Below are 14,629 nucleotides of genomic sequence, written 5' to 3'. Positions count from 1 at the left end.
TAGTTCATACCCTGAACCAAGTACAACTAAAAAGGGACTCATTCAAAACTCCCTATGAGCTATGGTATGGCTATAAACCTAATGTAATTTATCTAAAAGTGTTTGGAAGTAAATGCTACATTTTTAAAGAATCTAGAAAAGGCAAATTTGATGTGAAAAGTGATGAAGGAATATTTTTGGGATATTCTTGCAAAAGTAAAGCATATAGATGTTTGAACTTGTCAACTAAGAAAGTCATAGAAAGTGCACATGTGAAAGTTGATGAGTTTGCAAAAAGGACTGAAGAAGAAAGCAAAAAGGAACCAGAAGATTATAGAAGGTTTGTTTTCATTGAACATTGTACAGTACCAATCAATCAGGAATCTTCTACTCCTGAGTCATCAGTAACCGATTTACAGGAAGTTCGAACCGAGCTACAACAACATGAGTTACACTCAGATGCTATCGAGCAAATGTCTACCGAGTCTGAAGGACCTGAGCCAATATCTATCGAGCCAGAACAACTAGAACCTGAAGTTGAAATGCAAAAGGATAACAATAAAATTCATTCAAAAGGCAAAGAACCTATATTAGCAAAATATGTCAGGAGACATCATTCATCAAATCAGATCATTGGAGAAAAATATGAAGGAACCATGAAAAGAAATAAGTTGAAAGGTACTTGTTTACTTGCTGATTTTGAACCTAGAAATATCAAAGATGCTTTATGAAATGATAGTTGGATTGAGGCTTGTGGGGCCCATTTGCCGTTGCACCAAAAGCCATGACTGTTAGTGAACATGAAACACCACATAATTAACCACCTGTGGGCAGGGGAGCGCGTCGCATCACCCAACAATCTCCCCCTCGACGCGCATACCAAGTGCTTACGCGGGTCGGGAAGGCATCGGGGAGATTTGAACCCATGACCAGGCCAAAACCAGGCTCTGATACCAATTGTGGGGCCCATTTGCCGTTGCACCAAAAGCCATGACTGTTAGTGAACATGAAACACCACATAATTAACCACCTGTGGGCAGGGGAGCGCGTCGCATCACCCAACAAGGCTATGAATGAAGAAATAGAGCAGATAGAGAAAAACAAGACATGGACTCTTGTACCCATGCCTAAAGATAAAAATGTGATTGGAACTAAGTGGGTATTTAGAAACAAGTTGACTGAAGATGGTAAGGTATCAAAAAACAAAGCTATATTAGTATGCAAAGGATATGCTCAAGAAGAAGGAATAGACTATGGAGAAACTTTTGCTTCTATTGCAAGACTAGAAGGAGTCAGAACTTTACTTGCATATGCTGCTCACAAAGGGTTCAAATTTTATCAGATGGATGTCAAGTCAGCATTCCTCAATGGTATACTAGATGAAGAGGTTTACATTGAACAACCTAAAGGTTTTGTTGATCTAGATAAAAGAAACATGGTCTGCAAATTACACAAAGCACTATATGGTCTGAAACAAGCCCCTAGAGCATGGTATGAAAGATTGCATAACTATCTTATTCAGATTAATTTTCAAAGAACTAATGATAAAAGTAGCTTATTTATAAAGGAAGGACCAGATGATAAGATTGTCTTGGCAAAAATATTTGTAGATGATACCATTTTCACAAGAAATGATGATATTTGCAAAGAATTTTTTAGAACAAATGAACAAGGAATTTGAAATTTCTATGTTTGGTGAGATAAAATTCTTTGTTGGTCTTCAAATTCAACAGAATAAAAATGGTATCTATATCAATCAATCAAAATACATCAAGGAGATATTGAAAAAGTTTGGTATGGAAGATTGTAAACCAGTTGGGACTCCTATGTGTACTAGATTAAAACTTACCAAGGAAGATGAATCAAAAGAAGTAGATCAAACCTTGTATAGATCTATGATTGGAAAGTTGCAGTATGTAGTTCATACTAGGCCAGATATTGCCCTTGCAGTTGGGATTTGTTGGTAAATAGATTGTTCTTTCCAATGTAACTCTTAAATGTCCGAACTTGTGAGAAATAATTTGATAACAGTTGGATAATCTATCATAAGGTTGATAGATTTCCTTTGAATTGAAAGGTACAACTCCCTTATCAATGATTTTCAATAAATTTTTTTGTTCCTAAACTAATTGGGTACGTTCTTAACCCAAGAACAGAAGAGGAAAACCAAGCCAGCCCTAGACAGAACTAACTCAGGTAGAGAATTCAGTTCTACACCTAGCCAACCCTAGGAATTCACACTTCCTATGACTCCCCAACATTGGCAATGCAATGTGAATGCTATGTATGGAAATGCATTGGAAAATGAAATGAACATGTTAAATAATCTTCATGCTCTGATAAATAATCCCAATTCTTGTAATAGGAATGTCCGCAAATACTCTGATCTACAACCCATTCATTATTCAACACAAGATGGAAGATGATGCCCAAAACTGAAAATAACAATACTCTGATTGATAATAATCAAAGGAGAAATACTAAATGCTTTGATTCAGAATAAAATCCCTGTTGCTTTGAACATCACAAATAAGAATACTCAGATTTTATTTTCTCACAACTTATGCTCAATCTATTACAAAAACTCGAACTCTTAACATGCATAATGAAAATGCAAAAACAAAGTAAACTAAGTTCCTTCCCCCTACTCCAACTCTCTGTCTCTTGCAGAAAAGAAGAACCCTTATCAATGTCATTGAATTACATATTTAACACTTTCTCTCTTCTTGGCGGTGACTTTTCAGTTACCAAGATAAATCTTTCTTTTAAGGAGTTGATTAGTCACTTTCATCTAATCCACTTGTTGGCTGATGGCCTTCTATTTTCACCAAAATTTCAAATTCTTCCCCTTTCCAAGGAACTCCAATTCAAAACCTCCTACCATTTTCTGGGATTGTCTAGCCTTGAGGCACCTGTTTGCTATCACCTGGTCATATAATGTCATACACCATTCTATTTGAACCTGTATTATTTTCTGAACTAACACGTGTCTTCTCAGGAGGAATAACAGATAAGCCTGATATATTTGACCGGTAGCTCACTATGCAAAAATCCTTTCCAACTATATTAATTATCTCAAAAGTTGAACAAAGCATATCGCCTCCTTCATCTAGTTCAACTTGACTTGTTAAGCCTGTAATGTTAGTTTGCAATAATATTTTGAGCAACTGTGGACTTCCTCTAAAGAACTTAAGCTTTGCTAGCTCTAAATTACTTCCACTTGCAGTGGATAGGTAAGGATAATCTATAAAGGATGTATTTCCTCCTTTTCCCAAAAAAGTATCAATAGCACAGGCAATTGCCCATACTGTATCATAAGCATACAATCCAAAGACAATGAGGCCTGAATCAACATTTCCTACTTTTTGTAGATTATTCCATCTAACCAAGAAATCATGTTGCTGATAGGAATTGAGAATATGTCACTGCATAGTAATGAGCCCTTGTAGTGATTTTATTGTATTTGAATCAAGCTCAAGGGAATCCAAAGCAGAAGATAGCCAATCTATGGCTATCCATACATAGCCATTGCTCAACATTTGAAGGTAGTGTACTTCAGAGAAAAATTTTAGAACGACATCTAGATTCATATGAACAACAAAAACTCTAGTTGTCATCAAAGCCAAATCTTTCAAGCTATCACCCAGGCTACTTCTAGAAATGTCAGGAGGCAATTGATATTTATGAACAATATTAGCTTTGTGATGTGAATATCAGGATTTAACTATGTGATTTTGAGTCAAACTCGATGACTCATGTTTCGTGAGTAGTGATTCAACATGAATCCATCTCTCATGATAATGAATGGAACACTTAGCACTCGTTGGATCTAGGTGATGCTCACAAGGGTGAAGCATTGGGACTTCCCAGGAGGTCACCCATCCTAGTACTACTCTAGCCTAAGCGCGCTTAACTACGAAGTTTCCTCCATAGTTAAACCTACTTAAGGGGCTTTCTAATGAATGGTTCATAAGGAACAACACTTGGTGAAGGTTTTGCAAATGGGGTTGCAAGCTTTGGGTTTAACTATGGAGGAAACTCCATAGTTAAGCGCGCTCAGGCTGGAGTAGTACTGGGATGAGTGACCTCCCGAGAAGTCCCAATGCTTCACCTCTGTGAGCATCACCTAGATCCAATGAGTGCTAAGTGTTCCATTTATTCTCATGAGAGATGGATTCATGTTGAATCACTACTCATGAAACATGAGTCATCGAGTTTGACTCAAAATCACACAGTTAAATCCTGATATTCACATCACAATTTGACTAGCTGTGGAAATCATCTCCTACTTATCAATTGATGAGCTTAAGGGGCTTTCTAATGAATGGTTCATAAGGCACAACACTTGGTGATGATTTTGCAAATGGGGTTGCAAGCTTTGGGTTTAACTGTAGAGGAAACTCCGTAGTTAAGTGCACTCAAGCTGGAGTAGTACTGGGATGGGTGACCTCTCGGGAAGTCCTGGTGCTTCACCCCTGTGAGCATCACCTAGATCCAATGAGTGCTAAGTGTTCCATTTATTCTCATGAGAGATGGATTCATGTTGAATCACTACTCATGAAACACGAGTCATCGAGTTTGACTCAAAATCACACAGTTAAATCCTGATATTCACATCACAATTTGACTAGCTGTGGAAATCATCTCCTACTTATCAATATTAGCTTTATTCCCAAGTGTATCACCCAAAGCAGTTATTCCATTTCTTCCATAGTCATCATCTACATAAACTGCAATTACCTCTCTCCAATTGAAGAAACCAATTACATTGGCTATTGCTGACATCTATGAGAGATCATTATGTGTCAAACGAAGAAAATAAGGGTACTGAAGTGAAGAGAGACTTGGATCAATTGCTCCAAATGATAAAAGTGGCACACTAAGTCCATCTGCTATGTGATAAATAGTATGAGCAATCACAGAGGATTGTTGTCCTATAATTGCCAATACATTTTTCTTTGACAATTCAATAGCTTGTTGTAACATGCATGGAACTGATCAACTATTTCCCTTAGCAACATGTTCAATCTCATCTTTTGGCAAGCACATCTTGTGGTCCAATTGCCTTCGCAATGTATCCAAATGTATTCATTGTTGCCCTTCGAATCCCCTTATTATGGGCTTTCAACATCTCCAACAGTTCAAAGCAGATTCTCATCCATTCTTGAGTAGGTACAAACTCTGCTCCCTCACTATGGCACCAAAACCATTCAACATCACATTTGCATCATTGCTGGTCTACTCTTGAAAAGCATAAAGTATACCATCAATCAATAATTCCTTCAAGCGAGCATCAATATCTGAAGCACCCAAGTTCACAACCAACTTTTCAATTGTCTCCATTACCATCCGACGGTAAGGTTCACTTTCATCTTTAAGGTTTTCAACAGTTCTTCCCACAATGTCCACCACTCCTACCTTGTTAGAAAATCTCAACAGTTGTATCTATAGGCTATTGGCAGTTCCTTCTATCTAGAGCCATTCTCCTAACCTAGAAATTACGAAAAAATTCCAAACTGCCGGCTATCATTAAACATATATCTCCCTCATATTTCATCAAGAAACTTCTAATTTATATTATTACTATGCATGGATTCTTTTTTGATGAGATCGACCTGATCCTCAATTCGAGTATGGTCTTGGCATCGTTCCTATTCATTTTCCACATAATGTCTTTCACTTAGGGTGTCATCAATATATAAGATGTTGAAGTGAATGAAGATATGTTGATGCGCAATCTAATCAATTTTCCATCCACGTGCATATGTGCAACTGTAGATAGACCCACAGGCTCTTAACATCTCTATCACTCCTTAGATTTGAATATGTTATCTTTTGGAACTATTTGTGCCATGGCTTCTTCTCAATTGGCTAGTGTATATAAGCTCCTACAATCAATATGAGGACTAGGCACTGCCATTCCTAGAGAGGCAGTTGGATAGGTACATATGTCGCTCACACAGTAACCCCTATCAATGATGCTATTATCAAAAGGCTCAGGCTATGTGTATCGCAAAGGAATCTCTGCAATATGATTTGTACTATTCTCATCTGGATCATTCCTCATTATTGTCTCTTGAAGTTGACAAGCATATTTCAGATTCCATAGAACATCTCCTATGGCAAGCCTATCGATACCTTGTTCTTCCAAACACTTCTCAGTCGTCTCCCCAAACTTTTTGAGAGAGCCTGGATTGATGGTGCCAGCAAGATGAGAATCAATGATCTGATCAAGCATGCCCTTTTTTTGATAATGCATTGCCCACTCTACTATATTAACTTGCTCTCTAGGAAGAACTGGATTTAGTGCCGGTCTTGCACATAGGACCTCCAACAACACCACTCCAAATGAATATACATCAAATTTCTCTGTTAGTTGTTGCCTTCTAAAATACTTAGGATCAAGATACCCAAAATTACCTTTTACTATAGTACTTACATGTGTCTAATCCAAAGTGGGTCCCGTCTTTGAAAGGTCAAAGTTTGCCACCTTGGAAACCAGATTCTCGTCAAGTAGAATATTTGTGGTCTTGACATCATGATGAATGATACCTTGAGCTACTCCAGTATGAAGGTAGGGAAGACACCTTGCAGATCCTATGCATACTTCAAGCCTCTGTTTCCAGGAAAGTGGGGGGAGATTTGAGCCATGCAAATGACTATGAAGAGGCCCATTGGCCATGTATTCATAGACAAGAATCATCTCAGAATACTCCTTGCAATAACCAATCAGAGATACAAGATGACGATGGTGAAGCTTTGACAACATCTCAATCTCTATTTGAAATTCAGTGAGACCTTGTTCAAATCTCGGATTACCTCTCTTGACAACGACTTTAGTTCCATCTTCTAGCTGCCCTTGATATACTTTGCCAAATCCACCAACACCCAGAAGAAAACTCTCATCAAATTTATTTGTGGCTTCCTAAATTTTAGCAAATGTGAAGTACCGACCAAGGTTTGATTGTGTAGAGGACACATAGCTCCTAGTGCCACTCTTATGGGATATCGTTAAAACTTTACTGCCCATACTATGAGAATTTCCTCCATGCAATGGAAGAGGCAACCATGCAGGAGCTAAGACATTTTCTACCATGATCATCATAATAATATTTGAATCACCTCATTCATAATAACCTTAGCGCTGACAACTTGTTTCAAAACTATTATGATCATCATAAGGGCCTTTGCCTTCACATTTACACGCTGACAATAATATCACCAAACACCTGAACTAAAGTTTGAACCTGTAGATATAGATCTCGATCTAAACTCTGATATTTGAACTTCCATGTTTAAAGAGAGTTCAGGCAACTTATGGGAAAACTGACCAGGACAAACAAATTTTGAAATTTTGAAATAGGGGTACTAAAAGTGCACCTACAGCATTGTAGCGAGATTTTCAGAAAAACCAAGAGAAAATCACATGATGGAAATCAAAAGAATAATGAGATATTTGAAAGGAACTGAAGATTATGGTTTATGGTACAAATTTGGAGGTAATCTCGATTTAAAATTGTTTACTGATGCTGATTAGGCAGGAAACCTTGATGACAAAAAAAGTACAAGTGGAGGAGCATTCTTTCTAGGAAAGAGGTTGGTTTCTTGGACAAGCAAAAAGCAAAATTGTACGTCCCAATCTACAGCAGAGGTAGAGTATGTTGCTGCAGCAGTAAACTGTTCTAATATTGTTTGGTTTAAATAGTTGTTGGAAGGCATGAAGATGAAAATCAAAGAACCAGTTGTTATGTTCTACGATAATACAAGTGCAATCAACATATCTAAGAATCCAGTGATGCATTCCAAAACCAAGCACATTGCAATAAAATATCATTTTGTTAGAGAATTGGTGCAAAACAAGGAGATCAAATTGGAATATGTCCATAAAAAGGACCAAATTGTCGACATATTCACAAAGCCATTACCTAAGGATGCATTCTTGTATCTAAGAGGTAAGTTAGGGGTCACTCCCCTATCCGAAGTTCACTAAAATGAAGTTTTAGTGATGCATCAATGCATACCAAGTTGAAGATCTATCAGTTGATGCAACATAGACTAAAATCATTGCATATGAATCAGTACTAAAGGTACATTAAAATTCATTTGAGGTATGTTATCTTTGGCATGTTTGTCAAAGAGGGAGAGTTTTACTATCATATCTTTCTAAAATTTGTTTGAAAGAAGAGTTTTCCATGTAATTCCTTCATAGAGGGAGATTACTGAAAGAGGGAGAATTTGCTAAAGAAAGTTGTTCTAACAAGAAAAAGACTTGTTAGACTTGTTTCCAAATTTCATTTTGCTATGACATGTTGTGTTGCCATCAATGCCAAAGAGGGAGATTGTTGGATACAATTGTTAATTGAATTTTGTCTTTGATGTTACACAAATGTCATATTAGTCATCAGACAGCTTCTACCGAGCTCACTCAGTCATCAAAGGAAATGTGACAGAAAGTTAGTGTCTATCAAGCTCACTCGGTCATCAAAGGAAATATGACAGAAAGTTAGTGTCTGTCGAGCTCACTCGGTCATCGAAGGAAATGTGGCAAAATGTTAAATTCTACCGAGCTCACAAGGTCAGCAAATGAAGGTTAGTGCTAACCAAGATCACTCGGTCTCCAAAGGACTTTTGTAGTGTTTACCGAGCTTCACTTGGTTAACACTAGAAAACCATTCTGGAACAGTGGTTATTGAGCTGAGTCGACCAGCAAAGGATTTTATTATTTTATGGAATTAATGTAGTCGACTAATGTTTTTCAGTTGTTGTAACTTATATATGAGCTAACTTGATAAATCTGAAAGGTATATATATAGATGTTCTAGTTGTGGAATAAAGAGAGAATGCATGTGAATGTGAAAAAGTGAATGGAAGCGTGAGTATATGGGTGAGAAAGAATAAGCGAATAATGAGTGAATTCTGATGAAGGATTAGATATCCTGGAGGTGTTGCAAAGTTGTATTCGATCAGTAGGGATTCAGTAAAGTAGAACATAGATCTGTAATCAGCAAAAGATAAGTTGCATATCATTCAAGTCATTTCATTGTTGCTTTCTTATCATTGTAATAGTGAATTCAGAAATCTCTTTATAGAGTTGGTCTAATAGCCATTTTGTAAATCCTCTAACAAGGTGACTATTCAATTGAATTTTTCTAAAGACCTCTAACCAGGCCACTCCTAACAAGGTGATTAAATCCTCTAACAAGGTCACACCTAACAGTGTGTATTGTAACCTTTAACAGGGTTGGCTCCTAACAAGGCTCAGTTCAAAAGAGTGAAAATTGGTGACTAGTTACTTGGTGGTTTTTCCCATATTGGGTTTCCACATTAAATCTGGTGTCTCTTGTGTTCATTTAGTTAATCTTTGCATGCATATTAATAACTTTGAATGCTAGATGAACAGTAACTAGTTAACCTACTGAGTTAAAGTATTTCTACACTATTTACTGAGTATCAGTAGTAAATAAGCATTTTAGACATCTAAGGGAGTTTTGGACTTGTTTTTGTGGTAACCGATTCACCCCTCCCCTCTCAGTTACTTCATCTATATTTCCAACATGCCCTTATACCTCTGGATGCTCCTGCATTAGATCGAGTGTATGAAATAAATATTTTGCATATAAAAATTATGCATAGGATATTATAATTGTGAATATTTTCTTTGTACTTTGTAAAAGCTAAAATTTTAATGAAAATCATGTGTGCAAATATTGTTTGACATTTTGCAAGCCAAAGTTATTCAACCATGCAAGAAGCCTACCTGTTGCTAAATATGTAGTCAACTATGTAATATTGAATTCTCATACGTGATCCTTGAATGATGTAGCAAGCAATGAATGAGAGCTAGGTGGATAGTCAACTATGTAATAATAATTTCTCATATGAGATCCTTGAATGATATAACAAACAATAAATGAAAGCTAGGAGGATTCTTTATGATCTTGATGTTGAACACAACCTAGTTTGAATTTATAAAATGCAATGGTCAATTTAACCTAGTTGAATTGAAAGCAATTTTTATTTCAAAAATTAAAGATTGACAAAAATTATATTATATAAAAATTTAAATTAGAGTTTATCCATTAGATTTTATAAATTAGAGTTTATCCATTTGTACATTCTTGTCTTGTCCAATATTTGTAAAAATTGTCTTCCCAAAGCCTTTGAAACCACAAACCCTATCACAACATTTGGCCATGTATTTTGTGCGCTGTCGATTCCAACTGCAAAGATTTGTGTAAAATTTGAATTAAAATTTTGTGACAAAATTCATAACATAACATAATAGGAAAATATTAAAAAGTGTGCTCGACATTCCCACCATCTCCCAACTACCATTCATCAATTTCATCCTCACTCTATATACTCATCTTGCCATTACTGAAAAAAACATATGACTAAACATTACTTCTATCCATGATTTATTTACATAAATAGCTGCATAAAGTTTCAGCCAAAACCATATCTGCACAGAGAGCTTTATTCCCTTGAATTCCTACGCAATCAATTTTAGCCAACTTCCTAACCATGTTTATGTTTATGTTGATGTTTGGAAAAGGTTAATAAATATGATTATTTAATAGTTTAGAACTCAGCCATGGGATATCAATATATACTTTCCATGTTTTTTCAGCCATTCATCAATATCAATTTAGGCTCACCAGTAATCAGAGCTCTACGTCTGACCAAACTACTTTCCTAGGAATCACTCTGTGGTACCATTTTCGACGAATCAATAACCTAATCTAAGTGTTTGACCAAAGTGATTTCATTTATTTAGCTACAAATTTAACCTATACAATGTATACAACAAGTCAGTGATTTTTGAGATAATGGGTGTTGCACACATTGCATAATATTGTTATATTATTTTATTTTATTTTATTATGTAATGTTGTATCTAGGAGCACCTAGATGGACATGCAACATGTAAGGATTCCTTATATTTTTTCTTCAATGAGGGTTTCCTAGGGTATATCTGTTAGATTGTGGTGACTGATCAGGAAAGTACTGTACATACTTCATAAATAGTGGGGTTCGGGGCATCGCCCCGAAAAAAAATTTTTTTGGAAGTAGCCGACATCGACATGGTAGCCGACATATTATGGCCGACATATGGTCGACATGTTATAACCCTAAAGCGGTTTAATACTTGTATAAAAAAGGGCTTAGGGTTGGGTATTTTTTGATATGTGGTGATACGAAATTGGTTCTTGCGGCAGTATTGAGCTGTAAGAGATTACGGATTGTAATCAGGTTGTAATCACTGGATTGTAATAAGATCGGACTTGCTGTTTGGTGGACGTAGCCCAGGGATTGGGTGAACCACGTTAAATCTTGGTGCCTTGTGTTCATTTCTGTGTGTTCTATTATTTTCTGTTATTGGTTATATTTGCATTTAGTTTTTATTTCTGTCTGTGGTTTATCCTAACAAGTGGTATCAGAGCCTAGTTGTTTCTTAGTTATCCTCTGCAGGAAAGTCTCACGGTTAAGTGGGAGTCTCACGGTTGAGTGGGAGCAATGGCAGATGATGGTAAGCTGAGGGTTGATAGGTTTAATGGGCAGAACTTCCAGTTATGGAAGATGCAAATGGAAGACTATTTATATCAGAAGGATTTGTGGAAGCCGTTGGAAGGAAAATCCAAGAATCAGGGAACTATGTCAGAGGCTGAATGGGATCTTTTGGACAGAAAGGCACTTGGAAGCATTCGGTTATGCTTGGCACCATCAGTGGCATTTAATATTACAAAAGCAAAGACGACAGAAGATTTGATGAAAACCCTAGCGACACTGTATGAAAAGCCCTCCGCTTCAAATAAGGTATTTCTCATGAAGCGTTTATTTAATATGAAAATGGCAGAAGGTGGATCTGTTGCAGATCATTTAAATGAGTTTAATACTATTACTAGTCAATTATCTTCTGTGGGTATCAATTTTGATGAAGAAATTAGGGCTCTCTTGATTTTGTGTTCTTTGCCTGAAAGCTGGAATGGCTTGGTAATGGCGGTGAGTAATTCTGTTCCTGGATCTAGTACCCTAAAATATGATGATGTGATCAGTGTTATTTTAAGTGAGGAAACTCGTAGAAAATCCTCAGGTGGATCTACATCAGGAAGTGCTTTAAATGCACAAAGCAGGGGCAGAACGACTGAAAGAGGAAGTAACTCTGGAAATCGTGGGAAATCAAGAGGAAAGTCAAAGGGGAGGAGGTCTCAATCAAGAGGACCAAATGATTGCTGGTACTATGGGAAACCAGGGCACAAAAAGAAAGATTGCTGGACTCGAAAGAAAAATGAAGGAGATAAATCAGATGGAGACAAAGAGGCAAATGTGGTAAGTAATAAATCCGAAGAGGATGCTTTGCTTCTGTCTTTAGAGAGTGTTGATGATTCATGGGTTTTAGATTCTGGTGCTTCTTTTCATGCTACACCTCATAGAGGTTATTTCATTGATTATGTCCAAGGGGATTTTGGGCTTGTTTATTTGGGGGATAATGAACCCTGTCAGATTGTTGGAAAGGGAAAAATTAAGATTAAGTTGCAGAATGGGAATCATTGGCTACTACATGAGGTAAGACATGTTCCAAAACTAAGTAGAAATTTAATTTCAGCAGGGCAACTCGATGATGAGGGTTGTGTAGTTACTTTTAATGATAAAAATTGGAAGGTTTCAAAAGGTTCCCTTGTAGTAGCAAGAGGTGTGAAAGTAGGCACCTTATATCTTTGTACAGGTCATATTGTTCCTTCTACTTTGATTGTTTCAGAGAAAAATGAATATTCAGGAACAATTACTGCAGATGAGCAGGGAGAACAAATAGCTGCTGTGGATTCTGATACAGCGCTGTGGCACAATAGACTTGGGCACATGAGTGAGAAAGGTATGAAAGTACTTCATTCAAGGAAAGTTTTACCAGGTCTAAAATGTGTGAATATGGATTTCTGTGAAAGTTGTGTGTATGGAAAACAAAAGAGAGTGAGTTTTGTAAAGACAGGGAAGGAAAACAAAAAGGAGAAATTAGAGCTTGTGCATACAGATGTATGGGGACCGGCTCAGGTATCTTCCCTTGGTGGCTCTCATTATTATGTTACATTTATTGATGATGCAACTAGAAAAGTATGGGTTTATTTCCTTAGACAGAAATCTGATGTATTTCAAACTTTTAAGAAATGGAAATGCTTGGTTGAAAATGAGACTGGTAAGAAACTAAAATGTCTCAGATCTGATAATGGTGGTGAGTATTGCAGTCATGAATTTGAAGATTATTGCTCCACTAATGGTATTCGTAGACAAAAAACTGTTCCAAGGACTCCACAGGAAAATGGAGTGGCTGAACGCATGAACAGGACTATAATGGAGCGCGCAAGGAGCATGAGGTTGCATGCTGGGTTGCCCTTACACATGTGGGCGGAGGCTGTCAATACTGCAGTATATTTGATTAATAGAGGTCCCTCTACTCCTTTGGGCTGTGGTATTCCAGAGGAAGCATGGACTGGTAAGAAGGTGAGTTATTCTTTTCTCAAGACCTTCGGTTGTGAAGCTTTTGCTCATATAAACTCTGAAAATAGAACCAAGCTAGAAGCTAAATCAAAGAAATGTGTCTTTGTTGGATATGGCATTAATGAATTTGGTTATAGGCTTTGGGATTTTGAAAATCATAAAATTATAAGAAGCCGGGATGTCATATTCAATGAAAAAGTGTTGTACAAAGATCTGTTGCAGCAACATGAGAAGAAAGAAGATGATTATGTAGTGCTGGATGATACTCCAAAAGCTGATGTTCCAGCCATTCCTCATGATGTGCAACAACCGCAACAACAAATACCACATACACCAGTGAATGTTAGACGGTCAACAAGGCCAATTAGACCTCCACAAAGGTTTTCTCCCTCTTTGTATTCTATTTTACTTACTGATGCTGGTGAACCTGAAAGTTATGATGAAGCTGTGCAGGTGGATACTAAGATTCAGTGGGAGTCTGCAATGAAAGATGAAATGGACTCTTTGCTGAAAAATAAGACATGGGATTTGTGCAAGTTGCCTGCAGGTAAAAAGGATTTACAGAATAAATGGGTTTACAGGTTGAAAGAAGAGGAAGGAGGTAAGAAAAGATTTAAGGCCAGGTTAGTTGTAAAAGGATTTGCACAGAAAAAAGGAATTGATTTTGATGAAATATTTTCTCCTGTTGTTAAAATGACTTCTATTCGTACTGTTTTAAGTCTTGTGGCTACTGAAGATTTGCATTTAGAGCAGATGGATGTTAAAACAGCCTTTCTTCATGGTGATTTGGATGAAGAAATATATATGGCTCAGCCACAGGGTTTTGAGGTCAAAGGTAAGGAGAACTTAGTGTGCAAATTGAAGAAAAGTTTATATGGCCTGAAACAAGCACCTCGGCAATGGTATCTGAAATTTGACAGTTTTATGCATGAGCATGGATATAACAGGTGTCATTCAGATTACTGTGTTTATTTTAAGAGGTTGGATGATGATAGCTATATTATTTTATGTCTATATGTTGATGATATGCTTATAGCTGGGTCTAACATGGATCATATTAAGGGGCTGAAACGCCAATTAGCACATGCATTTGCTATGAAGGATTTGGGGGCAGCAAAACAAATCCTTGGTATGAAGATTTGCAGAGATAGGAAGA

At 36.9% G+C, this 14,629-nt stretch overlaps 1 pseudogene; it reads right to left on the bottom strand.

The window, feature by feature from the left end:
* LOC149564417 (receptor-like protein kinase THESEUS 1) overlaps positions 1-7,075 on the bottom strand; it is a 37,238-nt pseudogene extending 30,163 nt beyond the window's left edge.
* Between the last annotated feature and the right edge of the window lie 7,554 nt (positions 7,076-14,629).

The sequence above is a fragment of the Cupressus sempervirens genome, chromosome 3 (assembly GCF_028749045.1).
Source record: "Cupressus sempervirens isolate cs-2001-9-10 chromosome 3, ASM2874904v1, whole genome shotgun sequence".
Classification (NCBI taxonomy): Eukaryota; Viridiplantae; Streptophyta; class Pinopsida; order Cupressales; family Cupressaceae; genus Cupressus; species Cupressus sempervirens.
Note: the sequence above shows the minus strand (reverse complement) of the source record. Positions and strands in the feature narration are given on the sequence as shown.